The sequence below is a fragment of the Aethalodelphis obliquidens genome, unplaced genomic scaffold (genome assembly GCF_003676395.1).
Source record: "Aethalodelphis obliquidens isolate GAN/ISIS:26980383/991018 unplaced genomic scaffold, ASM367639v1 scaffold312, whole genome shotgun sequence".
Taxonomy (NCBI): domain Eukaryota; kingdom Metazoa; phylum Chordata; class Mammalia; order Artiodactyla; family Delphinidae; genus Aethalodelphis; species Aethalodelphis obliquidens.
This window is the reverse complement of record NW_020838226.1, coordinates 1-26779: the sequence shown is the minus strand read 5'-3', so window position 1 is coordinate 26779 and position 26779 is coordinate 1. Positions and strand designations below refer to the sequence as shown.

At 43.0% G+C, this 26779-nt stretch overlaps 2 long non-coding RNA genes across 3 annotated transcripts; both read left to right on the top strand.

Moving 5' to 3' along the window:
* The first annotated feature begins 4473 nt into the window (after positions 1–4473).
* On the top strand, positions 4474–12486 carry LOC113616667 (uncharacterized). 2 transcript variants are annotated; one of them, XR_003431374.1, is made up of 4 exons: positions 4474–4692; positions 8393–8517; positions 12059–12149; positions 12473–12486. It is a non-coding gene; the product is annotated as an uncharacterized LOC113616667 (long non-coding RNA). The 2 variants fall into 2 exon arrangements; XR_003431373.1 differs by lacking the exon at positions 4474–4692 and adding an exon at positions 6804–7251.
* A 3904-nt stretch (positions 12487–16390) lies between these two features.
* On the top strand, positions 16391–22079 carry LOC113616666 (uncharacterized). The gene is made up of 5 exons (XR_003431372.1): positions 16391–16418; positions 18745–18792; positions 21746–21800; positions 21945–21966; positions 22059–22079. It is a non-coding gene; the product is annotated as an uncharacterized LOC113616666 (long non-coding RNA).
* Positions 22080–26779: the final 4700 nt, after the last annotated feature.

The window sequence follows — 26779 nt, the reverse complement described above, 5'->3', positions numbered from 1 at the left end:
TTAGGGGACGGGGACGGTTTACGGTCCAGGTGAGGGTACGACAACGGTTTAGGGTGAGCGTACGTGTGAGGGCACGGGTTAGTGTCAGCGTACGGTTTAGCATTTGGGCAGGTGATGGGAAGGCTTCGAGGAAGTGTTAGGGTTAGGGTTCTGGCTAGGGTTAGGGTTAGGGGATGGGGACGGTTTAGGGTCCAGGTGAGGTTACGACAACGGTTTAGGGTGAGCGTACGTGTGAGGGCACAGGTTAGTGTCACCATACGGGTTAGCACTAGGGGACGGGTGAGGGGAAGGCTTCGGGGGAGGTTTGGGGTTAGGTTTCGGGCTAGGGTTAGGGTTAGTGGCCAGGGACGGTTTAGGGTCCAGGTGAGGGTAGGACAACAGTTTAGGGGGAGCGTACGTGTGAGGGCACGGGTAGTGTCAGCGTACGGGTTAGCATTAGGGGACGGGTGAGGGGAAGGCTTCGGGGAATGGTTAGGGTTAGGCTTCGGGCTAGGGTTAGGGTTAGGGGACGGGGACAGTTTAGCGTCCTGGTGAGGGTACGACAACGGTTTAGGGTAAGCATACGTGTGAGGGCACGGGTTATTGTCAGCGTACGGTTTAGCATTAGGGGACGGGTGAGTGTAAGGCTTCGGGTGAGGTTTGGGGTTAGGGTTCGGTCTAGGGTTAGGGTTAGGGGCCGGGGACGGTTTAGGGTCCAGTTGAAGGTAGGACAACGGTTTACGGTGAGCGTACGTGTGAGGGCACGGGTTAGTGTCAGCGTATGGGTTAGCATTAGGGGACGGGTGAGGGGAAGGCTTCGGGGGGGTTTGGGGTTAGGATTCAGGATAGGGTTAGGGTTAGGGGCCGGGGATGGTTTAGGGTCCAGGTGAGGGTAGGACAACGGTTTAGGGTGAGCGTACGTGTGAGGGCACGGGTAAGTGTCAGAGTACGTGTTAGCATTAGGGGACGGGTGAGAGGAAGGCTTCAGAGAAGGGTTAGGATTAGGGTTCGGGCTAGAGTTAGGGTTAGGGGACGGAGACAGTTTAGGGTCCAGGTGAGTGTACGACAACGGTTTAGGGTGAGCGTACGTGTGAGGGCATGGGTTAGTGTCAGCGTACAGGTTAGCATTAGGGGACGGGTGAGTGTAAGGCTTCGGGGAAGGGTTAGGGTTAGGGTTCGGGCTAGGGTTAGGGTTAGTGGACGGGGACGTTTTAGGATCCAGGTGAGGGTACGACAACGGTTTAGGGTGAGCGTACATGTGAGGGCATGGGTTAGTGTCATTGTACGGGTTAGCATTACGGGACGGGTGAGGGGAAGGCTTCCGTGAAGGGTTAGGGTTAGGGTTCGGGCTAGGTTTAGGTTTAGGGGACGGGGACGGTTTAGGGTCCAGGTGAGGGTACGACAACGGTTTAGGGTGAGCGTACGTGTGAGGGCACGGGTTAGTGTCAGCGTACGGCTTAGCATTAGGGGACGGGTGAGGGGAAGGCTTCGGGGAAGGGTTAGTTTTAGGGTTCGGTCTAGGGTTAGGGTTATTGGACGGGGACGGTTTAGGGTCCAGGTGAGGGTCGGACAACGGTTTAGGGTGAGCGTACGTTTCAGGGCACAGGTTAGTGTCAGCGTACGGGGTAGCATTAGGGGATGGGTGAGGGGAAGGCTTCGGGGAACTGTTAGGGTTAGGGTTCGCGCTAGGGTTAGGGTTAGGGGACGGGGATGGTTTAGGGTCCAGGTGAGGGTAGGACAACGGTTTAGGGTGAGCGTACGTGTGAGGGCGCGGGTTAGTGTCAACGTATGGGTTAGCATTAGGGGATGGGTGAGGGTAAGGCTTCGGGGAAGTGTTAGAGTTCGGGCTAGGGTTATGGTTAGGGGATGGGGACGGTTTAGGGTCCAGGTGAGGGTACGACAACGCTTTAGGGGGAGCGTACGTGTGAGTGCGCGGGTTAGTATTAGCGTACGGGTTAGGATTATGGGACGGGTGAGGGTCAGGCTTCAGGGAAGGGTTAGGGTTAGGGTTCGGGCTATGGTTAGGGCTAGGCGACGGGGATGGTTTAGGGTCCAGGTGAGGGTACGACAACGGTTTACGGTGAGCGTAGGTGTGAGTGCACAGGTTAGTGTCAGTGTACAGGTTAGCATTAGGGGACGGGTGAGGGTAAGGCTTCGGGGAAGGATTAGGGTTAGGGTTCTGGCTACGGTTACGATTAGGGGACGGGGACGGTTTAGGGTCCAGGTGAGGGTAGGACAACGGTTTAGGGTGAGCGTATGTGTGAGGGCACGGGTTAGTGTCAGCGTACGGGTTAGTATTAGGGGATGGGTGAGGGTAAGGCTTCGGGGCACTGTTAGGCTTATGGTTCGGGTTAGGGTTAAGGTTAGGGGACGGGGACGGTTTAGGGTCCAGGTGAGAGTAGGACAATGGTTTAGGGTGAGCGTACGTGTGAGGGCACGGGTTTGTGTCAGTGTACGGGTTTGCATTAGGGGACGGGTGAGTGGAAGGCTTCAGGGAAGGGTTAGGGTTTGGGCTAGGGTTAGGGTTAGGGGACGGGGACGGTTTAGGGTCCAGGTGAGGGTACGACAACGGTTTAGGGTGAGCGTACGTGTGAGGGCACGGGTTAGTGTCAGCATACGGGTTAGCATTAGGGGACGGGTGAGGGTAAGGCTTCGGGGAAGAGTTAAGTTTAGGGTTCGGGCTAGGGTTAGGGTTAGGGGACGGGGACGGTTTAGGGTCCAGGTGAGGGTACGAGAACGGTTTAGGGTGAGCGTACATGTGAGGGCACGGGTTAGTGTTAGCGTACGGGTTAGGATTAGGGGACGGGTTAGTGTAAGGCTTTGGGTAAGGGTTAGGTTTAGGGTTAGGGGACGGGGACGGGGACGGTTTACGGTAGAAGTTAGTGTATGTCCACAGTTTCGGGTGAGCGTACATGTGAGGGCACGGGTTAGTGTTAGCGTTCGGGTTAGGATTAGGGGACGGGTTAGGGTTAGGCTTCGGGTAAGGATTAGGTTTAGGGTTAGGGATAGGGTTGAGGACGGGGACGGTTTAGGGTACAGGTTAGTGTAAGACAACGCTTTTGGGTGAGCGTACGTGTGAGGGCACGGGTTAGTGTTAGCGTATGGGTTAGGATTAGGGGACAGGTTAGGGTAAGGCTTCAGTTAAGGGTTAGGGTTAGGGTTAGGGTATGGGGACGGTTTAGGGTACAGGTTAGGGTACGACAACGGTTTACGGTGAGCTTACGTTTGAGGGCACAGGTTAGTGTTAGCGTACGGGTTAGGATTAGGGGACGGGTTAGGTTAAGGCTTTGGTTAAGGGTTAGGGTTAGGGTTAGGGTTAGAGTTGGGGATGGGGACGGTTTAGGGTACAGGTTCGGGTACGACAACTGTTTAGGGGGAGCGTACGTGTGAGGGCACGGTTTAGTGTTAGAGTATGGGTTAGGATTAGGGGACGGGTTAGGGTAAGGCTTCTGGTAAGTGTTAGGGTTATGGTTAGGGTTAGGGTTAGGGTTAGGGGACGGGTTAGGGTACGACAACGGTTTAAGGTGAGCATACGTGTGAGGTCACGGGTTAGTGTTAGCGTACGGGTTAGGATTAGGGTACGGGTTAGGGTACGTCTTCGGGTAGGTGTTAGGGTTCGTGTTAGGGTTAGGGTTAGGGGACGGCAACTTTTCAGGGAACAAGTTAGTGTATGACAATGGTTTAGGGTGAGCGTACGTGTTAGGGTACACATTAGTGTTAGCATACGGGTTAGGATTAGGGGACAGGTTCGGGTAAGGCTTCGGGTAAGGTTTAGGGTTAGGGTTAGGGTTATGGATGGGGAAGGTTTGGGGTACAGGTTAGGGTACGACAACTATTTAGGGTGAGCGTACGTGTTAGGGTACGGGTTAGTGTTAGCGTACGGTTTAGGATTAGTGGACGGGTTAGGGTAAGGCTTCGGGTAAGGGTTAGGGTTAGTGTTAGGGTTAGTCTTAGGGAACGGGTACGGTTTACCGTACAGTTTAGTGTACGACAGCCGTTTAGGTTTAGCGTACATGTTAGCGTACGGGTTAGTGTTAGTGTACGGGTTAGGATTATGGTTCGGGTAAGGGTTAGGGTTTCTGTTAAGGTTAGGGTTATTGAACGGGTACGGTTTAGGGTACAGGTTAGTTTACGACAAAGGTTTAGGCTTAGCTTACATGTTATGGCACTGGTTCGTGTTAATGTATGCGGTAGGATTAGGTTATGGTTTAGGGTAACGTTTTGAGTAAGGATTAGGGTTACGTGTAGTGTTAAGGTTAGGGAATGGGTACGGTTTAGGGTACAGTTTCGTGTACAACAATGGTTTACAGTTAGCGTACGTGTTAGGGCACGGGTTAGTGTTGGCGTATGGGTTAGGATTAGAGTATGTTTTAGGGTAATGCTTCGGTTAATGATTAATGTAGGGTTAAGGTTAGGATTGGGGTTAGGGAATGGGTACAGTTTTGCGTACAGGTTAGGGTACAAAACGGTTTATGGTTAGAGTACGTGTTAGGGTACAGGTTAATGTTAGTGTATGGGTTAGGATTAAGGTACGGGATTAGGGTAAGGTTTCGGGTAAGGGTTAAATTTAGGGTTAGCATTAAGGTTATGGTTAGGGAACGTGTACGGTTTAGTGTACAGTTTAATGTATGACAAAGGCTTAGTGTTAGGTTACGTGTTGGCATGGGTTGGTGTTAGTGTACGGGTTAGGATTAGGGTACGGTTCAGGGTAAGGTATAGGGTTAGTTTTAGGGAACAAGTATGGTTTAGGTTACAGGTTATTGTAAGTCAGTGCTTTAGGGTTAGGGTACGTGTTAGGGTACTGGTTAGTGGAAATGTACGGGTTACTATTAGGGTACGGGTTACTGTTAGTGTTAGTGTAAGGGAATGGGTACGGTTTAGGGTACAGTTTAGGGTACAACAACGGTTTAGTTTCAGGGTACGTGTTAGTGTATGGGTTAGTGTTAGTGTACGGATTAGGATTAGGGTATGGGTTAGGGTAAGGCTTCTTGTAAGGGTTATGGTTATGGTTAGGATTAGTGTAAGGGAACAGGTATGGTTTATGGTACAGGTTAATGTACTACAACGTGTTAGGATTAGGGTACGTGTTAGGCTACATGTTAGTGTTAGTGTACCAGTTAAGATTAGAATACGGGTTAGTGTAAGATTTAGTGTTAGGGTTAGGTTTAGGGTTAGGTTTAGGGTTAGAATTAGAGAATGGGTATGTTTTAGGGTACAGGTTATTGTACAACAACGTGTTAGGGTTAGGGTTAGGGTACAGGTATGGTTTAGGGTACAGGTTAGGGTACGAAAACATTTTAGGGTTAGGGGACTTCTTAGGGTACAGATTAGTGATAGTGTACAGATTAGGATTAGGGTACGGTTTAGGGTAAAGTTAGGTTTAGGTTTACAGTTAGGTAACGGGTATGGTTTTTGTTATGGTTAGGGTTAGGGTTAGAGTTTGGTTTAGGGTACGCGTATGGTTTAGGGTACAGGTTAGTGTATGACAACGATTTAAGGTGAGGGTATGTGTTAGGTTACGGGTTAGTGGTAGTGTATGTGTTAGGATTAAGGTATGGGTTAGTGTAAGGTTTAGGATTAGGTTTAGGGTTAGGGAACGGGTATGTTTTAGGGTACAGGTTATGTTACAACAACAGTTTAGGTTTAGCATACATGTTAGGGTATGGGTGTTATTGTACAGGTTAGGATTAGGGTACGGGTTCGTGTAAAGTTTAGTGTTAGTGTTAGGTTTAGTGTTATGGTAAGGTTTACAGAATGGTACGGTTTACAGTACAGGTTAAGGTACAACAAAGGTTTAGTATTAGAGTACGTGCTAGGGTATGGGTTATTGTTAGTGTACGGGTTAGGATTAGGGTACCGGTTCGCCTAATGTTAGGGGTTAGATTTAGGTGAAGGGTTAAGTTTAGAATAAGGGTTAGGGAAAGGGTACGGTTTAGGGTACATTTTAGGATTCAACAATGTTTTAGGGTTCGGGTACGTGTTAGGTTATTGGTTAGTGTTAGTGTAGTAGTTAGGATTAGGGTATGGGTTAGGGTAAGGGTTAGGGTTACAGTTAGGGCTAGGGTTAGGGAATGGTACGGTTTAGATTACAGGTTAGGGTATGACAACGGTTTAGATTTAGGGTATGTGCTAGGGTACAGGTTCATGGTAGTGTACTAGTTAGGATTTGGGTATGGTTTAGGGTTCGGCTTAGGTTTAGGGAACATGTACAGTTTAGGGTACACTTTAGGGTATGACAACAGGTTAGGTTTAGGGTACGTTTCAGGGTATGGTTTAGTGTTACTGTACGGGTTAGGATTAAGGTACGTGTTAGGGTTTGGTTTAGAGTTAGTGTTAGGTTTAGGGTTAAGTTTAGGGTTAGAGTTAGGGAATGGTTATAGTTTAGGGTACAGGTTAGTGTACGACAACATGTTAGGGTTAGGGTACATGTTAGGGTATGGGTTAGTGTTAGTGTACAGGTTAGGATTAGGGTACGGGTTAGGGTAAGGGTTAGGGTTATTTTTAGGGTTAGGGTCAGGGTTAGATTTAGGGATTGGGTATGGTTTAGGGTACAGGATAGGGTACAACGACTGTTTAGTGTTAGGGTACGTGTTAGGATATTGTTCACTTTTAGTGTATGGGTTAGCATTAGGGTACGAGATAGGGTAAGGTTTAGTTTTAGTGTTAGGTTTAGGATTAATGTTAGTTTTAGGGTTAGGGAACAGGTATGGTTGGGGGTACAAGTTTGGGTTCGACAACGGTTTAGGGTTAGGGTATGCGTTAGGGTACAGGTTAGTTTTCGCCTATGGTTTAGAATTAGGGTACATGCTGGGTAAGTTTTAGGGTTAGTGTTATGGTTAGTGTTAAGGTTAGTGTTAGGTTTAGGGAACGGGTGTGGTTTAGGTTACTGTTTAGGGTACAACAAGAGGTTAGGGTTAAGGTACGTGTTAGGGAATGGGTTAGTGTTAGTGTATGGGTTAGGGTTAGGTTATGGGTTAGGGTAAGGTTTAGGGTGAGGTTTAGCGTTAGTGTTAAGGAACAGGTACGTTTTAGGGTGCAGGTTATTGTATGACAACAGTTTAGGCTTAGGGTACGTGGTAGTGTATGGGTTAGTGGTAGTGTACGAGTTAGAATTAGGGTACGGATTAGGCTAAGGAATAGGGTTAGGGTTAGGGAATGGATATGGTTTTGGATACAGTTTAGGGTACAACAATGGGTTAGGGTTAGGGTACGTGTTAGGGTACGGGTTTGTGTTTGTGTACAGGTAAGGATTAGGGTACGGTTTAGGGTAAGGTTTTGGGTTACTGTTAGGTTTAGGGTTAAGTTTAGGTTAGGGTTAGGGAACGGGTATGGCTTAGGTTACAGGTTAGGGTACGACAACGGTTTAGAGATAGGATACGTGTTAGGGTATGGGTTAGTGTTAGTGTAAGGGTTAGGATTAGGGTATGGGTTAGGGTAAGTATTAGGATTAGGTATAGTGTTAGGCTTTGGGAATGGGTATGGTTTAAGGTACAGGTTAGTGTACGACAACGGTTTAGGTTTAGGGTATGGGTTAGCATTAGTGTATGGTTTAGGATTAGGGTACGGGTTAGGGTAAGGTTTAGGGTTACTGTTATTGTTAGTGTTAAAGTTAGGGTTAGGGTTAGGGAACGCATATGGTTTAGGGTATATTATAGTGTACGACAACGGGTTAGGATTTTGGTACGTGTTAAGGTACAGGTTTGTGTTAGTGTACAGGTTAGGATTAGGGTACGTGTTAGGACAAAGTTTAGGGTTATGGCTATTGTTAGGGTTAGGGAATGGGTACAGTTTAGGGTACACGTTAGGGTACAACAACAGTTTAGATTTAGGGTACGTGTTAGGGTGTGGTTTAGTGTTAGTGTACAGTTTATGATTAAGGTACGGGTTAGTGTTTGGTTTAGAGTTAGTGTTAGGGTTAGGGTTAAGTTTAGGGTTAGAATTAGTGAACTGTTATAGTTTAGGGTACAGGTTAGCATATGACAACGTGTTAGAGTTAGGGTATGTGTTAGCATACGGGTTAGTGTTAGTGTATGGTTTAGGAGTACAGTACAGTTTAGGGTAAGGTTTAGGGTTAGGGTTAGGGTTAGGGAATGGCTATGTTTTAGGATACATTTTAGTGCACAACTCTTTAGGGTTAGGGTACGTGTTAGGATATGGTTTAGTTTTAGTGTACGTGTTAGGATTAGGGTATGGGATAGGGTAAGGTTTAGGTTTAGTGTTAGTGTTAGGTTTAAGGTTAGTTATATGGTTAGGGAACGTTTATGGTTGAGGGTACAAGTTAGGATACGACAAAGGTTGAGGGTTAGTGTAAGTGTTACAGTACAGGTTAGTTTTCGTGTACAGCTTAGAATTAGGGTACATGCTGGGTAAGCTTTAGTGTTAATGTTAGCGTTATGGTTAAAGTTAGGGTTAGGCTTAGGGAATGGGTATGATTTAGGGTACAGTTAAGGATACAACAATGGTTTAGGGTTAGGGTACATGTTACGGTACGGGTTAGTGTTAGTGTATGGGTTAGGATTAGGGTACGGGTTAGGGTAAGTTTAAGGGTTTGGGTAAGTATTAGGGTCAGGTTTAGGGTTAGGCTTTGGGAACGGGTATGGTTTAAGGTACAGGTTAGTGTACAACAACGATTTAGGGTTAGGGTACGTATTAGGGTATGGATTAGCGTTAGTGTATGGGTCAGGAATAGGTTATGGGTTAGGGTAAGGCTTAGGGTTAGTGTTTGGGTTAGGGTTAAAGTTAGGGTTAGGGTTAGGGAATGGGTATCTTTTAACGTACAGGTTAGGGTATGACAACGTGTTAGGATTAGGGTTGGGGTTATGGTTAGCGTTAGTGTTATGGATCAGTTATGGTTCAGGGTACAGATTAGGGTACAATAATGGTTTAAGATTATAGTACATGTTAGGGTACGGGTTACTGTTAGTGTACGGTTTCGGATAAAGATATGGGTTAGGGTAATGTTAGGGTTAGGGCTAGGGAATGGGTACGGTTTAGGGTACAGTTTAGGGTATGACCACGGGGTAGAGGTAGGCTACGTGTTAGGGCATGGGTTATTGTTAGTGTACGGGTTAGGATTAGTGTATGGTTCAGGGTAAGGTTAGTGTTAGGGTTAGGGTTACAGTTAGGTAACGGGTACGGTATAGGGTACAGGTTAGGATACAACAACAGGTTAGATTTAGGGTACGTGTTAGGGTTAGGGTTAGTGTTAGTGTATGGTTTAGGATTAGGGTATGGTTTAGGGTAAGGTTAGGGTTAGTGTTAGGGTTAAGGTTAGTGTTAGGGAACGGGTACGGTTCAGGGTACAGGTTAGGGTATGACAATGTGTTAGGGAATGTGTTAGGGTACGGGTTAGTGTTAGTGTACTTGTTAGGATTATGGTACGGTTTAGGGTAAGGTTAGGATTACGGTTAGGGTTAGTGTTAGGGTTAGAGAATGGGTACAGTTTAGGGTTCAGGTTAGGATACAACAAGTGTTAGGGTTAGGGTACGTGTTAGGCTACGGGTTAGTTTTAGTGTACCGGTGAAGATTAGAGTACAGGTTAGTGTAAGGTTTAGTGTTAGTGTTAGGGTTAGGATTAAGTTTAGGGTTAGAGTTAGAAAACGGGTATGGTTTAGGGTACAGATCAGGGTAGGACAACATGTTAGGGTTTGGGTATGTGTTACATTGTGAATTTGTTTTAGTGTACGAGTTAGGATTCTGTTATGGGTTACGGCAAGGTTTAGGGTTAGAGTTAGTTTTAGGGTTAGGATTAGGGAACAGGTATGGTTTAGGGTACAGGTTAGGGTACAACAACGTTTTAGTGTTAGGGTACGTGTTAGGGTACAGGTTAGTGATACTATACAGGTTAGGATTAGGGTATGGTTTAAGGTAAAGTTAGGGTTAAGTTTCGGTTTATGGTTAGGGAACGGGTAGGGTTTGGACTAGGATTAGCGTTAGGGTTAGAGTTTTGTTTAGGGTACACGTATGTTTTAGGGTACAGGTTATTGTACAATGACGATTTAGGGTTAGGGTATGTGTTAGGGTATGGGTTAGTGGTAGTGTACGGGTTAGGATTAAGGTATGGGTTAGTGTAAGGATTAGGATTAGGCTTAGGGTTAGGAAACGGGTATGCTTTAGGGTAAAGGTTAGCTTACGATAATAGTTTAGGTTTAGGGTACATGTTAGGGTATGGGTTAGTGTTAGTGTACAGGTTAGGTTTAGGGTACGGGTTCATGTAAGGTTTAGCGTTAGTGTTAGGTTTAGGCTTAGGGTAAGGGTTAGGGAACGGTATGGTTTAGGGTACAGGTAAAGGTAAAACAACGGTTTAGGATTAGGGTACGTGTAAGGGTATGGGTTATTGTTAGTGTACGGGTTAGGATTAGGGTACGGATTCGCGTAACGTTAAGGGTTAGAATTAGGTGAAGGGTTAAGTTTAGGATTAGGGTTAGGGAACGGCTACGGTTTAGGGTACATTTTAGGATACGACAACATGTTAGGGTTCAGGTACACGTTAGGGTATTGGTTAGTGTTAGTGTACTAGTTAGGATTAGTGTATGGGTTAGGGTAAGTGTTAGGGTTACGATTAGGTTTAGGGTTAGGGAACAGTATGCTTTAGGTTACAGGTTAGCGTACGACAATGGTTTCTGTTTAGGGTACATGTTAGGGTATGGGTTCGTGGTAGTGTACTGGTTAGGATTAGGGTACAGGTTAGGGTCAGACTTAGGTTTAGGGCTAGGGAAAGGGTTCGGTTTAGGGTACGCTTTAGGGTACGACAACAGGTTAGGTTTAGGGTACGTTTTAGACTATGGTTTAGTGTTAGTGTTCGGGTTAGGGTTAAGGTACGTGTTACGGTTAAGTTTAGAGTTAGTGTTACATTTAGGGTTAAATTTAGGGTTAGAGTTAGGCAACGGTTATAGTTTAAGTTACAGGTTAGGCTACGACAACATATTAGGGTTACGGTATGTGTTAGGGAATGGGTTAGTGTTAGTGTACGGTTTAGGATTAGGTTACGGGTTAGGGTAAGGGTTAGGGTTAGGGTAAGGTTTCGGTTTAGTGTTAGGGTTAGGTTTAAGATTAGTTTTATGGTTAGGGAACGTGTATGGTTGAGGGTGCAAGTTAGGATATGACAAAGGTTTAGGGTTAGGGTACGTGTTACAGTACGGGTTAGTTTTCGTGTACATCTTAGAATTAGAGTACATGCTTGGTAAGCTTTAGTGTTAGTGTTAGGGTTATGGTTAAGGTTAGGGTTAGGATTAGGGAACGGATATGATTTAGGGTACAGTTAAGGGTACGACAATGGTTTAGGGTTAGGGTACGTGTTATAGTCCGGGAAAATGTTAGTATACGGGTTAGGATTAGGGTACGGATTACGGTAAGTTTTAGGGTTTGGGTAAGTATTAGGTTTAGGTTTAGGGTTAGGCTTTGGGAACAGTTATGGTTTAAGGTACAGGTTAGTGTACGACAACGATTTAGGGTTAGGGTACCTGTTAGGGTATGGGTTAGTGTTAGTGTATGGGTTAGGATTAGGTTACGGGTTAGGGTAAGGTTTAGGGTTAGTGTTTGTGTTACAGTTAAAGTTAGGGTTACGGAATGGGTAACGATTAATGTACTGGTTGGGGTACGACAACATGTTAGGGTTAGGGTTGTGGTTATGATTAGCGTTAGTGTTATGGATCGGTTCAGGTTTAGGGTACAGAATAGGGTAAAACAACGTTTTAGTGTTAGGGTACGTGTTAGGGTATGGGTTAGTGTTCGTGTATGGGTTTGGATAAAGATACGTGTTAGGGTAAGGTTTAGGGTTAGGGTTAGGGTTAGGGAATGGGTACAGTTTAGGGTTAAGCTTAGGGTACAACAACGTGTTAGGGTTAGGGTACATGTTAGGATACGGTTTAGTGTTAGTGTATGGGTTAGGATTATGGTACGGGTTAGGGTAACTTAGGGTTAGGGTTACAGTTAGGTTTAGGGAACGGGTATAGTTTAGGGTACTGTTTTGGGTACAAAAACGTGTTAGGGTTAAGGTACATGTTAGGGTGTGGGTTAGTGTTAGTGTACGGGTTAGGGTTAGTTTACGGTTTACAGTAAGTTTTAGGGTGAGTTTTAGAGTTACGGTTAGGGAATGGGTAGGGTTTAGGGTACAGGTTATGGTAGGACAACGGTTTAGGGTTAGGGTACGTGTTAGGTTATGAGTTAGTGTACGTGTTCGTATAAGGGTTCGGGTTAGTGTAAATTTTAGGGTTTGGGTTAGTGTTAGGGTTAGGGTGTGGGTACACTTTAGGGTTCAGGTTAGGGTACGACAACCGTGTTAGGCTTAGGGTAGTTGTTAGGGTACGGTTTAGTGTTAGTGTATGGTTTAGGATTAGGGTACGGGATAGGGTAAGGTTAGGGTTAGGGTTAGGGAATGGGTACGGTTTAGGGTACAGCTTAGGGTATGACCACAGGGTAGAGGTAGGCTACGTGTTAGGGCATGGGTTATTGTTAGTGTACACGTTAGGATTAGGGTACAGTTCAGGGTAAGGTTAGTGTTAGGGTTAGGGTTACGGTTAGGTAATGGGTATGGTTTAGGGTACAGGTTAGGATACAACAGGTTAGATTTAGGGTATGTGTTAGGGAACGGGTTAGTGTTAGTGTACGGTTTAGGATTAGGGTATGGTTTAGGGTAAGGTTAGGGTTAGTGTTAGGGTTAGGGTTAGTGTTAGGGAATGGGTATGGTTCAGGGTACAGGTTAGGGTATGACAACGGGTTAGGGAACGTGTTAGGGTATGGGTTAGTGTTAGTGTACTTGTTAGGATTATGGTATGGTTTAGGGTAAGGTTAGGATTAGGGTTAGGGTTAGGGTTACGGTTAGGGAACAGGTTTGGTTTAGGGTACAAGTTAGAGTACGACAATGGGTTAGATTTAGGGTACGTGTTAGGATATGGGTTAGTGTTTCAGTACTGGTTAGGATTACTGTACGTGTTAGTGTAAGGTTTAAGGTTAGGTTTAGGGTTTGGTTTAGGGAACGGGTATGGTTTATGGTACAGTTTAAGGTATAACAAAATGTAAGTGTTTGTGTACATGTTAGGTAAGGGTTAGTGTTAGTGTATGGGTTAGTATTAGGGTATAGTTTAGGGTAAGGTTAGCGTTAGGCTTAGGGTTAGGGTTACGTTTAGGGAATGTGTACGGTTTAGGGTACGGCTTAATTTACGACAACAGGTTTGATTTAGGTTACATGTTAGGGTCCTGGTTAGTGTTAGTGTATGGGTGAAGATTAGGGTATGGTTCAGGGTAAGGGATAGTGTTAGGCTTAGGGTTAGCTTTAGGGAATGGGTACAGTTTAGGGTACAGGTTAGGCTACGGCAATGGCTTAGGGTTAGGATACTTGTTAGGGTACGGGTTAGTATTAGTGTATGGGTTAGATTTAGGATATGGGTTACTGTGAGATTTAGGGTTATTGTTAGTATTCGGGTTAGGATTATGGTACAGTTTAGGGTTAGGGTTAGTGTTAGGGTTTGGTTAGGGTTAGGGTTAGGGAATGGGTACAGTTTAGGGTACAATTTAGGGTGCGACAATGGCTTAGTGTTACAGTATGTGTTAGTGTTCTGGTTAGTGTTAGTGTACGGGTTAGGATTAGGTTACGTGTTAGGGTAATTTTTAGGGTTAGTGTTAGGATTAGGATTAGGGTTAGGGTTAGGGTTAGGGTTAGGGAATGGTTACGGTTTAGGGTACAGGTTAGCCTACGACAACAGCTTAGGGTTAGGGTATGGGTTAGTGTTAGTGTACGGGTTAGGATTAGGGTACGGTTTAATCTTAGGTTAGGGTTAGGGAACAGGTACGGTTTAGCGTACAGTTTAGGATACAACAATGGATTAGGGTTAGGGTACGTGTTAGGGTATGGGTTAGTGTTTATATATGCGTTAGGTTTAGGATAAGGGTTTGGGTAAGGTTTAAGGTTAGTGTTAGGGTTAGGGTTAGGGTAGGGTTAGGGTTAGGGAATGGGTACAGTTTAGGGTGCAGGTTAGGTTATGACAACGGTTTAGGTTTAGGGTACGTGTTAGGGTATGGGTTAGAGTTAATGTATGGCTTAGTTTTAGGGTACAGTTTAGGGTAAGGTTTAGGGTTAGGGTTAGGGCTAGTTTTAGGGAATGGGTAGGGTTTAAGGTACACGTTAGAGTACAACAATGGGTTATGGTTAGAGTACATGTTAGTGTATGGATTAGTGTTAATGTATGGGTTAGGATTAGGGTACGGGTTATGGTAAGGTTTAGGGTTAGTGTTAGTGTTATGATTAGGGTTAGGGTTAGGTTATTGAATGCGTACGGTTTAGGGTACAGGTTAGGGTACGACAACATTTTATGGTTAGGGTACATGTTAGGGTGTATGTTAGTGTACAGATTAGGATTAGGGTATGGTTAGTGTAAGGGTTATGGTTAGGGTTAAGTTTATGGTTAAGGTTAGGTTTAGGGAACGGATACAGTTTAGGGTACAGGTTAGGGTACGACAACGTGGTTAATTTTAGGGTTATGATACGGGTTAGGGTTAGAGTACACTTTCGGGTATGGCTACGTTTTAGGGTTACAGTATGGGTTAGGGTTAGGGTATGGGTTACGGTATGGTTTAGGTCTAGATTTACAGCTAGGGTTCGGATACGGGATAGGGTTAGAGTACAGTTTAGGGTTTGGCTATGGTTTAGGTTTAGGCAACCTTTTAGAGTACGATTTATGCTTAGGGTTAGGGTTAGTGTATGGGTTAGGGTTAGTGTATGGGTTAGTGTTAGTGGATGGGTTAGGGTTAGGGTACAGGTTAGGGTAAGGGATACGGTTAGGTTTAGGGTTAGAATTAGGGCACATGTACGGTTTAGGGTACAGGTTCAGTAAAAGCAACTTGTTAGCATTAGGTTACGTGTTAGGTCAAGGGTTAGTTTTGCGGTACGGGTTAGGGTTAGGGTATGTTTTAGGGTACGGTTTAGGGTTAGGGTTACAGTATGGGTTACGTTTAGGTACAGTTTAGGATATGGCTACAGGTTAGTGTTAGGGTATGTGTTAGGGTTTGGGTTAGGATTAGGGTACTGTTTAGGGTAAGGGTTAGGGTTAGTTTTAGGTTTAGGGTATGCATTAGAATTAGTGTACAGAATAGGTCATGGCTGCAGGTTAGTGGTAGGTTATGGGTTAGGGTATGGGTTAGTGTTAAGTTATGGGTTAGGATTAGGGTACAGGTTAGGATACAGTTTACAGTTAGGGTACGGTTTAGGGTACGGTTTTGGGTAGAGGTTAGTGTACAGCTATGGGTTAATGTTACGGTATGGGATATGGTTAGGGTATGGTTTAGGCTTAGTGTATGGGTTAGGGTTAGGGTACGGGTTAGGTTTAGGATACAAGTTAGGGTTAGGGTTATGGTACGCTTTAGGGTTAGTGTATTTATTAATCCTCTCACCAGATATCACTTAGCACGTAAAGGAATATTATTTGGTGTCCAGCCATGGAGAGGACCTTAGACACTAGGATAAGACAAAGAACAAACACATTATAAGTAAATCACATTAGGATTTTGTTTTTAACACGTACATTAACACACTAGTGCTTAGGAAATCTAATGGAGGCAGAAGCAGTAAAGGGTAGTTTTATGGGAATATCATCACAGATTTTCTGTAGTATACACAGATTTTGACTGGTTAGAAAGTCAAGGAGGAATGCTTTTGTTCTGAAGATATAAACCCTCTTCTAAATTGGGCTGTTTTTGGAAGTTAGAAATTTTTTGTTGCTGTTGTATTGCTTTGTGTTTTCATGATTATTCTCCTTGCATCTCCTTTGCTATACCTTTGATTAGGGGAAGAGTGCCATTACTGGAAAAAAGTTTACAGAATTATTCTCAAAAACAGAAGGAAATGGTTCTCACCTAAATATTAAGAAATAATCTCTACTGGTGTACTAACAGAATTATGATTCAAGGATAATAATTCTATGAAATGTAATTAAACACACAATATATATATTTTTTCTTTTATATTTCCATTCTTACATTTTAAAAGTACAATTATAATTCAAGTTCTTTGTAACAAGTGAAATTTAAAAAGATTATAGGAAAAAAAATATTTTACCTCTTGCCATCCTTTCCCACTCCCTGAAACGACCAGCATAATGTGTAGCTTTCTCACTTTATCCAGGTGTTCCTTACATCTGGAGCATCATGTTTCTCACTGTAGAAAAACAAATTTAGCTCTCACACTTTTTATAGGCTACATAACAGTCCATAGAACAGAAGTACCAAGTATTTCAGACTTAGCTTTTTGAGGGACACTCAGATTATGTTCCGTTTATTTTCTTGTTCTGCTAATTTGTTTTAACCCTAGAAAAATATTTTTTATAATACAAAAAAAAAATTATTTCGGGGTAAGGATTAGGGATTAGGCTACAGTTTAGAGTACAGGTTATGGTTAGGGTACAGGTTGGGATTAGGGTACAGGTTAGGGTTAGGGTACAGGTTAGGTTACAGGTTAGGGTATGGCTACGGGTTAGGTTTAGGGTATGGGTTAGGCTACAGGTTAGGGTTACAGTACGGGTTAGGGTACAGGTTAGTGTTAGGGTAGAGTTTAGGGTATGGCTACAGGTTAGGGTTAGGGTACCGTGTTATGGTACAGGTTAGGATTAGGGTATGGGTTAGGGTACAGGTTAGTGTTAGGGTTAGGGCTAGTGGTGTACGGTTTAGAGTACAGGTTAGGGTACAGCTACGTGTTAGGATTAGGATACGGGTTAGGGTATGGTTTAGTGTTAGGGTATGGGTTATTATTAGGGTACAGATTAGGGTACAGGTTAGGGTTAGGGTATGGGTTAGGATTAGGGTACAGTTTAGGGTATGGCTACGGTTTAGGGCTAGGGTATGGGTTATGGTACGGTTTAGTGTTAGTGTACAGGTTAGGATTAGGGTTCAGGTTAGGGTACAGTTTAGCGTTACAGTTAGGGAATGGGATAGGGTTAGGGTACAGTTTAGGGTATGGTAATGGGTTAAGGTTAGGGTACATGTTAGGGTACGGGTTAGTGTTAGTGTAAGGGTTAGTACAAGGGTACGGGTTAGGGTAAAGGATAGGGTTAGGTTTAGGGTTAGCATTAGGGCATGGGTACGGTTTAGGGAACAGGTTAGTGTTCGGCAATGGGTTAGGGTTAGGGTACATGTTATGGTGTGGGTTAGTGTTATGGTACGGGTTACGATAAGGGTATGGGTTAGGGTAGAGTTTCGGATAAGTTTTAGAGTTAGGGTACAGTTTAGGGTACAGGTCAGGGTACAGCTATGGGTTAGGGTTAGGGTATTGGATAGAGTTAGGGTATGGGTTTGCTTTAGAGTACGGGTTAGGCTTAGTGTATGGGTTATGTTTAGGGTATAGGTTAGGGTTAGGGTAAGAGTTAGGATTACGGTTATGGTACGGTTTTGGGTTAGGTATTTATTAATCCTCTCCCACTCTCCAGATATCACTTAGCATGTAAAAGAATATTATTTGTGATCCAGCCATAGAGAGGACCTTAGACCCTGGGATAAGACAAGGAACACACACATTACAAGTAAATCACATAAGGATTTTGGTTTTTACCTGTACATTAAAACACTAGTGCTTAGGAAATCTAATGGAGACAGGAGCACTAAAGGGTAGTTTTATGGGAATAACATCACAGATTTTCTGTAGAATACACAGTTTTTCGCTGGTTAGAAAGTCAAGGATGAATGCTTTTGTTCTGAAGATATAAACCCTCTTCTAAATTGAGTTTTTATTGGAAGTTAGAAATTTTTTGTTTCTGTTGTATTGCTTTGTGTTTTCATGATTTTTCTGGTTGCATCTCCCTTGTTGAACCTTTGATTTGGGGAAGAGTACCATTATTGGAAGTGAGTTTGCAGAATTATTCTCAAGAACAGAAGGAAATGGTTCTCACCTAAATATTAAGAAATAATCTCTATACTGGTGTACTAACAGAATTATGATTCAGGGATAATAATTCTATGAAATGTAATTAAACACACAATATATTTTTTCTTTTAAATTTCTATTGTTACTTTGAAAAGTACAATTATAATTCAAGTTCTTTGTAACAAGTGAAATTTAAAGATTAACGAAAAGACAATATTTTACCTCTTGCCATCCTTTCCCACTCCCTGAAACGACCAGCATAATGTGTAGCTTTCTCATTTTATCCATGTGTTCCTTACATCTGGAACATCATGTTTAGCACTGTAGAAAAACAGATTTATTTCTCACACATTTTTAGGCAACATAACAGTCCATAGAACAGAAGTACCAAGTATTTCAGACCTAGCTTTTTGAGGGACACTCAGGTTACTTTCTGTTTTATTTTGTTGTTCTGCTAATTTGTTTTAAGCCCAGGAAATATTTTAATACAAAAAAAATTTTAGTTAGGTGTAAGGAGTAGAGGTTAGAGTACGGGTTAGTGTATGGGTTAGGGTACGGGTTAGGGTTAGGGTTAGGGCACGGGATAGGGTTAGGGTACAGTTTAGGGTATGACTACAGGTTAGTGTTAGGGTACGTGTTAGAGTATGGTTTAGTGTTAGTGTACGGGTTAGGATTAGGGTACAGGTTAGTGTAATGTTTAGGTTTAGGGTTAGGGCATGGGTACAGTTTAGGGGACAAATTAGGGTGTGGCAATGGGTTAGGATTAGGGTACATGATAAGGTACAGGTTAGTGTTAGGGTAAGGGTAAGGATTAGGATACGGTTTAGGGTATGGGTTAAGGTTAGGGTTACGGTACGGCTTAGGGTTAGGGTACAGTTCAGAGTATGGCTACGGTTTAGTGTTAGGGTATGGGTTAGTGTTAGGGTACAAGTTAGGATTAAGGTATGGGTTAGGGTACGGTTTAGGTTTAGGGTTAAGGTACGGGTTAGCGTTAGGGTACGGTTTAGGGTATGGCTACAGGTTCTGGGTAGAATGTGGGTTAGGGTACAGTTTAGAATTAGGGTATGGTTTAGGGTACAGTTTAGGGTTAGGGTTTCAGTTAGGGTATGGGTTAGGGTTAGGGTACAGTTTAGGGTATGGCTACGGTTTAGAGTTTGGGTTAGGGTTAGGGTACTGGTTAGGATTCGGGTACGTGGTAGGGTATGGATTAGGGTTACATTTAGGGTAAGCGTTAGGGTATGGGATAGGGTTAAGGTACAGTTTATGGTATGGCTACGGTTTAGGGTTGGGGTACGTGTTAGGGTATGGGTTAACGTTATGGTATGGGTTAGGAGTAGGGTATGGGTTAGGGTACAGTTTAGGGTTAGGGTTAGTATTAAAGTTCGGGGTCAGGCACCAGTACGGTTTAGGGTACACAGTAGGGTACAGCAATGGGTTAGTGATAGGGTATGTGTTAGTGTATGGGTTAGTGTTAGGGTACGGTTTAGGATATGGGTTAGGGTTAGTGTTAGGGTTAGTGTACGGTTTTGGGTACAGGTTAGGGTTTGGCTACAGGTTAGGGTTAGGATACGGGTTAGGGTACAGTTTAGGTTATGGCTATGGTTTAGGATTAGGGTACTGGCTAGGGTACAGGTTAGTATTTGAGTACTGTTTTGGATTAGGGTACAGGTTAGGGTACAGTTTAGGTTATGGCTATGGTCTAGGATTAGGGTACCGGCTAGGGTACAGGTTAGTGTTTGAGTACTGTTTAGGATTAGGGTACAGGTTAGGGTATGGTTTAGGGTTAGGTTTAGTGTTAGGGTTAGGGTACAGTGTGGGGTTAGGGTACAGTTTAGGGTATGGCTACTTGTTAGGGTTAGGGTACGTGTTAGGTTATGGGTTAGTGTTAGGTTATGGGTCAGGATTAGGGTTTGGGTTAGGGTACAATTTTGGGTTAGTGTTAGGGTACGTTTACAGTTTAGGGTACAGCTTAGGGTACAGCAATGGGATAGGGTACGTGTTAGGGTATGGGTTAGTTTTAGTGTATGGGTTAGGGTAAGGGTTAGGGTTAGGGTTAGGGCACGTGTATGGTTTAGGGTACAGGTTATGGTATGGCAATGGGTTAGTGTTAGCGTACATGTTAGGGTATGGGATAGTGCTAGGGTATGGTTTAGGATTAGGGTACAGTCTAGGATACAGTTTAAGGATAGGGTTATGGTAAGGGGTTAGGGTTAGGATACAGTTTAGGGTATGTCTACGGTTTAGGATTAAGGTACAGGTTAGGGTATGGGTTAGTGTTAGTGTATGGGTTAGGATTAGGGTACAGGTTAGTGTTAGGGTTAGGTTTAGGGTTAGTGTACAGTTTAGGGTACAGGTTAGTGTTTGTCTATGGGTTAGGGTTGAGATAAGATTTATGGTACACTTTAGTGTTAGGGTACAGGTTAGGATTAGGGTACAGGTTAGGGTACGAGTTAGGGTTAGGTTTAGGGCTAGGGTTCAGGTTAGGGTTAGGGTACAGTTTAGGGTATGTCTATGGTTTAGGGTTAGGTTACAGGTTAGGGTATGGGTTAGGATTAGGGTAAGGGTCATGGTATGGTTTAGGGTTAGTGTATGTGATAGGGTTAGTGTACAGTTTAGGGTATGGCTACGGGTTTGTGTTAGAGTATGTGTTAGGGTATGAGTTAGTGTTAGTGTACGGGTTAGGATTAGGGTAAGTCTTAGGGTTAGGGTTAGGTTTAGGGCACGCGTATGGTTTAGAGTACAATTTAGTGTATGGCAATGGGTTAGGGTAGGGTACGTGTTAGGATACATGGTAGTGTTAGTGTATGGGTTAGGATTACAGAATTATTCTCAAAAACAGAAGGAAATGGTTCTCACCTAAATATTAAGAAATAATCTCTATACTGGTGTACTAACAGAATTATGATTCAGGGATAATAATTCTATGAAATGTAATTAAACACACTATATATATTTTTTTAATTTCCATTGTTACTTTTTAAAAGTACAATTATAATTCAAGTTCTTTGTAACAAGTGAAATTTAAAAAGATTAATGGAAAAGAAAATATTTTACCTCTTGCCATCCTTTCCCACTAGCTGAAATGACCAGCATAATGTGTAGCTTTCTCATTTTATCCAGGGGTTCCTTACATCTGGAGCATCATGTTTCTCACTGTAGAAAAACAAATTTAGCTCTCACACTTTTTATAGGCAACATAATAATCCATAGAACAGAAATACAAAGTACTTCAGACTTAGCTTTTTGAGGGACAATCAGGTTATTTTCTGTTTAATTTTGTTGTTCTGCAAATTTGTTTTAACCCCAGAAAAATATTTTTTTAAATACAAAAAAAAATTAAGCTAGGGGTAAGGATTAGGGTTTAGGGTACGGGTTAGGTTATGAGTTAGGGTATGGGTTAGTGTTAGGGTACAGGTTAGGGTTAGGGTATGGGTTTGGGTACAGGTTAGGGTTAGGTTTAGTTACAGGTTAGGGTACAGGTTAGGGTACGGCTATGGGTTAGGTTTAGGGTATGGGTTATGTTACTGGTTAGGGTTACAATACGGGTTAGGGTACATGTTAGGGTTAGTGTATGGGTTAGGGTACTGGTTAGTGTTAGGGTACGTGTTAGGATTAGGGTACGGGTTAGTGTCAGGGTTAGGTTTAGGGTTAGGGATAAGGTTAGTGTACAGTTTAGGGTATAGGTTAGGGTACAGCTACAGGTTAGGGTTAGGATATGGTTTAGGGTATGGTTTACTGTTAGGGTACATGTTAGGATTAGGGTTAGGGATAGGGTTAGGGTACGGGATAGGGTTAGGGTACAGTTAAGGGTATGACTATGGGTTAGGGTACATGTTAGGGTATGGGTGTTAGTGTATGGGTTAGGATTACAGTATGGGTTAGGGTAAGGGTTAGGATAAGGCTTAGGGTTAGTGTTAGGGCACAGGTACGGTTTAGGGTACAGGTTAGTGTATGACAACAGGTTAGGGTTAGGGTATGTGTTAGGTTACAGGTTAGTGTTAGGGTATGGATAAATATTAGGGTATGGTTTAGAGTACGGTTTAGGGCTAGGATTAGAGTTACAGTACAGATTAGGTTTAGCGTACAGTTTAGGGTATGACTATGGATTAGGATTAAGGTATGTGTTAGGGTACCAGTTAGTGTTAGGGTATGGGTTAGAGTTAGGGTACAGGTTAGGATTAGGGTACGGATTAGGATACTAGGTAGGGTTACAGTTATGGTAAGGGGTTAGGTTTTAGGGTACAGTTTAGGGTATGGCTACGGTTTATGGTTAGTGTATGGGTTAGGGTATGGGTTAGTGTTAGTGTACGGGTTAGGATTAGGGTATGGGTTAGGGTACGGGTTAGGGTTAGGGTTAGTGTACATTTTAGGGTACAGGATAGGGTATGTCTACAGGTTAGGGTTAGTATACGGTTTAGGGTATGGTTTACTGTTAGGGTACGGTTTAGGATTAGGGTATGGGTTAGGATACGGGATAGAGTTAGGGTACAGTTGAGGGTATGACTATGGGTTAGGGTTATGTGTTACAGTACGGGTTAGTGTTAGTGTATGGGTTAGTATTAGGGTACAGGTTAGGGTAAGGCTTAGGTTTAGGGTTAGGGCACGGCTACAGTTTAGGGTACAGGTTAGGGTATGGCAATGCGTTATGGATAGGGTACATGTTAGCGTACGGGTTAGTGTTAGGTTACAGTAAGGTTAGGGTACGGTTTAGGGTACAGGTTACAGTTAGGGTTATGGTACGGGTTAGGGTTAGGGTACAGTTTAGGGTATGGCTAGGGTTTATGGTTAAGGTACATGTTAGGTTACAGTTTAGTTTTAGGGTACGGGTTAGGATTAGGATACGTGTTAGGATATGGTTTAGGGTTAGGGTTAATCTACAGGTTAGTGTTTGGGTACAGTTTAGGGTAAGGCTATGGGTTCGAGGTAGGGTACGGGTTAGGGTAAGGGTTAGTGTTAGGGTACGGGTTAGGATTAGGGTACAGGTTAGGGTACAGTTTAGGGTTAGGGTACAGGATAGGGTTAGGGTTAGGGTACGGGATAGGGTTAGAGTACAGTATAGGGTATGGTTATGGGTTAGGGTTAGGGTAGGTGTTAGGGTACAGTTTATTGTTAGTGTATGGGTTAGGATTAGGGTAGGGGTTAGGGTAAGGTATAGGGTTAGGTTTAGTGATAGCGTTACGGCATGGGTACAGTTTAGGGTACAGGTTAGTGTACAGCGATGGGTTAGGGTTATGCTATGTGTTAGGGTATGGGTTAGTGTTACGCTACAGGTTAGGATTAGGGTACAGTTTCGGGTATGGGTTAGGGTTAGGGTTACGGTATGGTTTAGGTTTAGGGTACAGTTTAGGGCATGGCTATGATTTAGGGTTGGGTTACGTGTTAGGGTACGTGTTAGTGTTAGGGTATGGATTAGGTTTAAGGTACTGTTTAGGGTATGGTTTAGGGTTAGGGTTAGTGTTAGGGTTAGGTTACGATTTAGGGTTAGGGTACAGATTAGATTATGGCTACAGGTTAGTGGTAGGGTACGGGTTAGGGTAACAGTAGTGTCAGGGTATGGGTTAGGATTAGGGTATGGGTTAGGATTAGGGTATGGGTTAGGGTACAGTTTAGGTTTAGGGTTAGGGTACCGTTTAGGGTACAGTTTAGGGTATGGCTATGGGTTAGGTTTAGGGTACAGGATAGGGTTAGGGTACAGTTTAGGATTAGGGTGGGGGTAGGCTGGGTGTATGGGTTAGGGTTAGGTTACGGGTTAGGGTTAGGATACGAGTTAGGGTTAGGGTACGCTTTAGGGTTAGTGTATTTATTAATCCTCTCCCACTCTCCAGATATCACTTAACATGTAAAGGAATATTATTTGGGGTCCAGCCATGGAGAGGACTTTAGACACTAGGATAAGACAAAGAACACACACATTATAAGTAAATCACATTAATGTTTAACTGTACATTAAAACACTAGTGCTTAAGAAATCTAATGGAGGCAGAAGCAGTAAAAGGTAGTTTTATGGAATAACATCACAGATTTTCTGTAGAATACACAGATTTTGACTGGTTAGAAAGTCAAAGAGGAATGCTTTTGTTCTGAAGATATAAACCGTCTTCTAAATTGAGCTGTTATTTGAAGTTAGAAATTTTTTGTTGCTGTTGTATTGCTTTGTGTTTTCATGATTATGCTGCTCGCATCTCCCTTGTTAAACCTTTGATTTGGGGAAAGTGCCATTACTGGAAATGAGTTAACAGAATTATTTTCAAGAACAGAAGGATACTGTTCTCACCTAAATGTTAAGAAATATCTCTATACTGGTGTACTAACAGAATTATGATTCAGGGATACAATTCTATGAAATGTAATTAAACACAATATATATATTCTTTTCTTTTAAGTGTCCATTGTTACATTTCAAAAGTACAATTATAATTCAAGTTCTTTGTAACAAGTGAATTTTAAAAGGATTAAAGAAAAGAAAATATTTTACCACATACCATGTTCTCCCACTCCCTGAAACGACCAGCATAATGTGTAGCTTTCTCATTTTATCCAGGAGTTCATTATATCTGGAACATCATGTTTCTCACTGTAGAAAATCAAATTTAGCTCTCTCACTTTTTATAGGCTACATAACAGTCCATAGAACAGAAATACCAAGTATTTCAGACTTAGCTTTTTGAGGGACACTCAGGTTACTTTCTGTTTTATTTTGTTGTTCTGCTAATTTGTTTTAACCCCAGAAAAATATATTTTAAAATACAAAAAAATTAAGTTAGCGGTAAGGATTAGGGTTTAGGGTATGGGAAGGGTACATGTTAGGGTTAGGGTACAGGTTAGGATTAGGGTACAGGTTAGGGATAGGATCCATGTTAGGGTATGGTTTAGGGTACAGGTTAGGGTATGGCTACGGGTTAGGGTTAGGGTATGGGTTAGTCTATGGGTTAGGGTTATGGTACGGGTTAGGATTAGGGTATGGGTTAGGGTTAGGGTACAGTTTAGGGTATGGCTATGGGTTAAGGTTAGGATACGGGTTAGGGTATGGGTTAGTGTTAGGTTACAGGTTAGGATTAGGTTTCAGGTTAGGGTATGGTTTAGAGTTAGGGTTAGGGTACGGAATAGCATTAGGGTACAGTTTAGGGTATGGCTAAAGGTTAGGGTTATGGTACATGTTAGGGTATGGGTTAGTGTTAGTGTACAGGTTAGGATTAGGGTACAGGTTAGGGTAAGGGCTAGGGTTAGGTTTAGTGTTAGGGCACCGGTAGGGTTTAGGCAACAGATTAGTGTACGGCAACTGGTGAGGGTTAGGGTACGTGTTAGGTTACGGGTTAGTGTTATGGTATGGGTTAGGATTAGGATATGGTTTAGGGTACAAGTTAAGATTAGGGTTACGCTACTGGTTAGGGTTAGGGTACAGTTTAGGGTATGGCCACGGTTTAGGGTTACAGCACAGGTTATGATATGAGTTAGTGTTAGGATACGGTTTAAGATTGGGGTACAGGTTATGGTTAGGTTTAGGGTTAGAGTATGGGTTACGGTTAAGGTACAGTTTAGGGTATGGCTACAGGTTAGAGGTAGGGTACAGTTTATGGTACATGTTAGTGTTAGTGTATTGGTTGGGGTATGGTTTAGGGTTAGGGTTAGGGTTAGGGCTAGGGTACAGTTTCGGGTATGGCTACATGTTAGGTGTAGGGTACGGGTTAGGGAATGTTAGTGTTAGGGTACGGGTTAGGATTAGGGTACAGGTCAGAGTACAGTTTAGCGTTAAGGTTACAGTTAGGGAACGGGTACGGTTTAGGGTACAGGTTAAGGTACAGCTATGGGTTAGGTTTAGGGTACGGGATAGGGTTAGGGTATGGGTTAGGTTTAGGTTACGGATTAGGCTTAGTGTATCTGTATCGGTTAGGGTTAGTGTATGTGTTACTGTTAGGTTAGGAGTTAGGGTTAGGATTAGGGTACGCTTTATGGTTAGTGTATTTATTAATCCTCTCCCAATATCCAGATATCACTTAGCATGTAAAGGAATATTATTTGGGGTCCAGCCATGGAGAGGACTTTAGACACTAGGATAAGACAAAGAACACACACATTATAAGTAAATCACATTAGGATTTTGTTTTCAACCTGTAAATTAAAACACTAGTGCTTAGGAATTCTAATGGAGGCAGAAGCATTAAAGAGTAGTTTTATGGGAATAACATCGCATATTTTCTGTATATACAGAGATTTTGACTGGTTAGAAAGTCAAGGAGGAATGCTTTTATTCTGAACGTATAAACCCACTTCTAAATTGAGTTGTTATTGGAAGTTAGAAATTTTTTTGTTGCTGTTGTATTGCTTTGTGTTTTCATCATTATTCAGCTTCGATCTCCCTTGTTGAACCTTGGATTTGGGGAAGAGTGCCATTACTGGAAATGAGTTTACAGAATTATTCTCAAGCACAGAAGAAAATTGTTCTAACCTAAATATTAAGAAACAATCTCTGTACTGGTGTACTAACAGAATTATGATTCAGGGATAATAATTCTATGAAATATAAAACCCAGATTGGAAATGCAGAAATACTATCGCCTTGTGGCCATTTCCCGCAAGAGCGGATTAAACCCACATCTAATGGTCACTTAACATTCACAAGGACTCAGGGCTGTAAAGGACACCTCTCCTCAAAAAATATCCTGGGGTAAGGAATGGCCAAAAAAATTCCAAACCGGCAAAATGTTCAAGAAGATAAAATGAGGAGGTAAGTTTTACTCACCCTCTTTAAACAGAAAACGAAAATGGATAAAAGCTCAATATCAAAAATTATTAGGCTCATGCAAATCTAATCTACAAAAAGCTTTCAACTCACACCAGTCGACTGACCATCAGCAAAAAGTATACAAACAATAAATGCTGAAGGGATTTTAGAGACCTGTGTACCCTCTAGCGGCTGGTGAGATGTGAAGTGGTAACAGCCAATAATGAGAA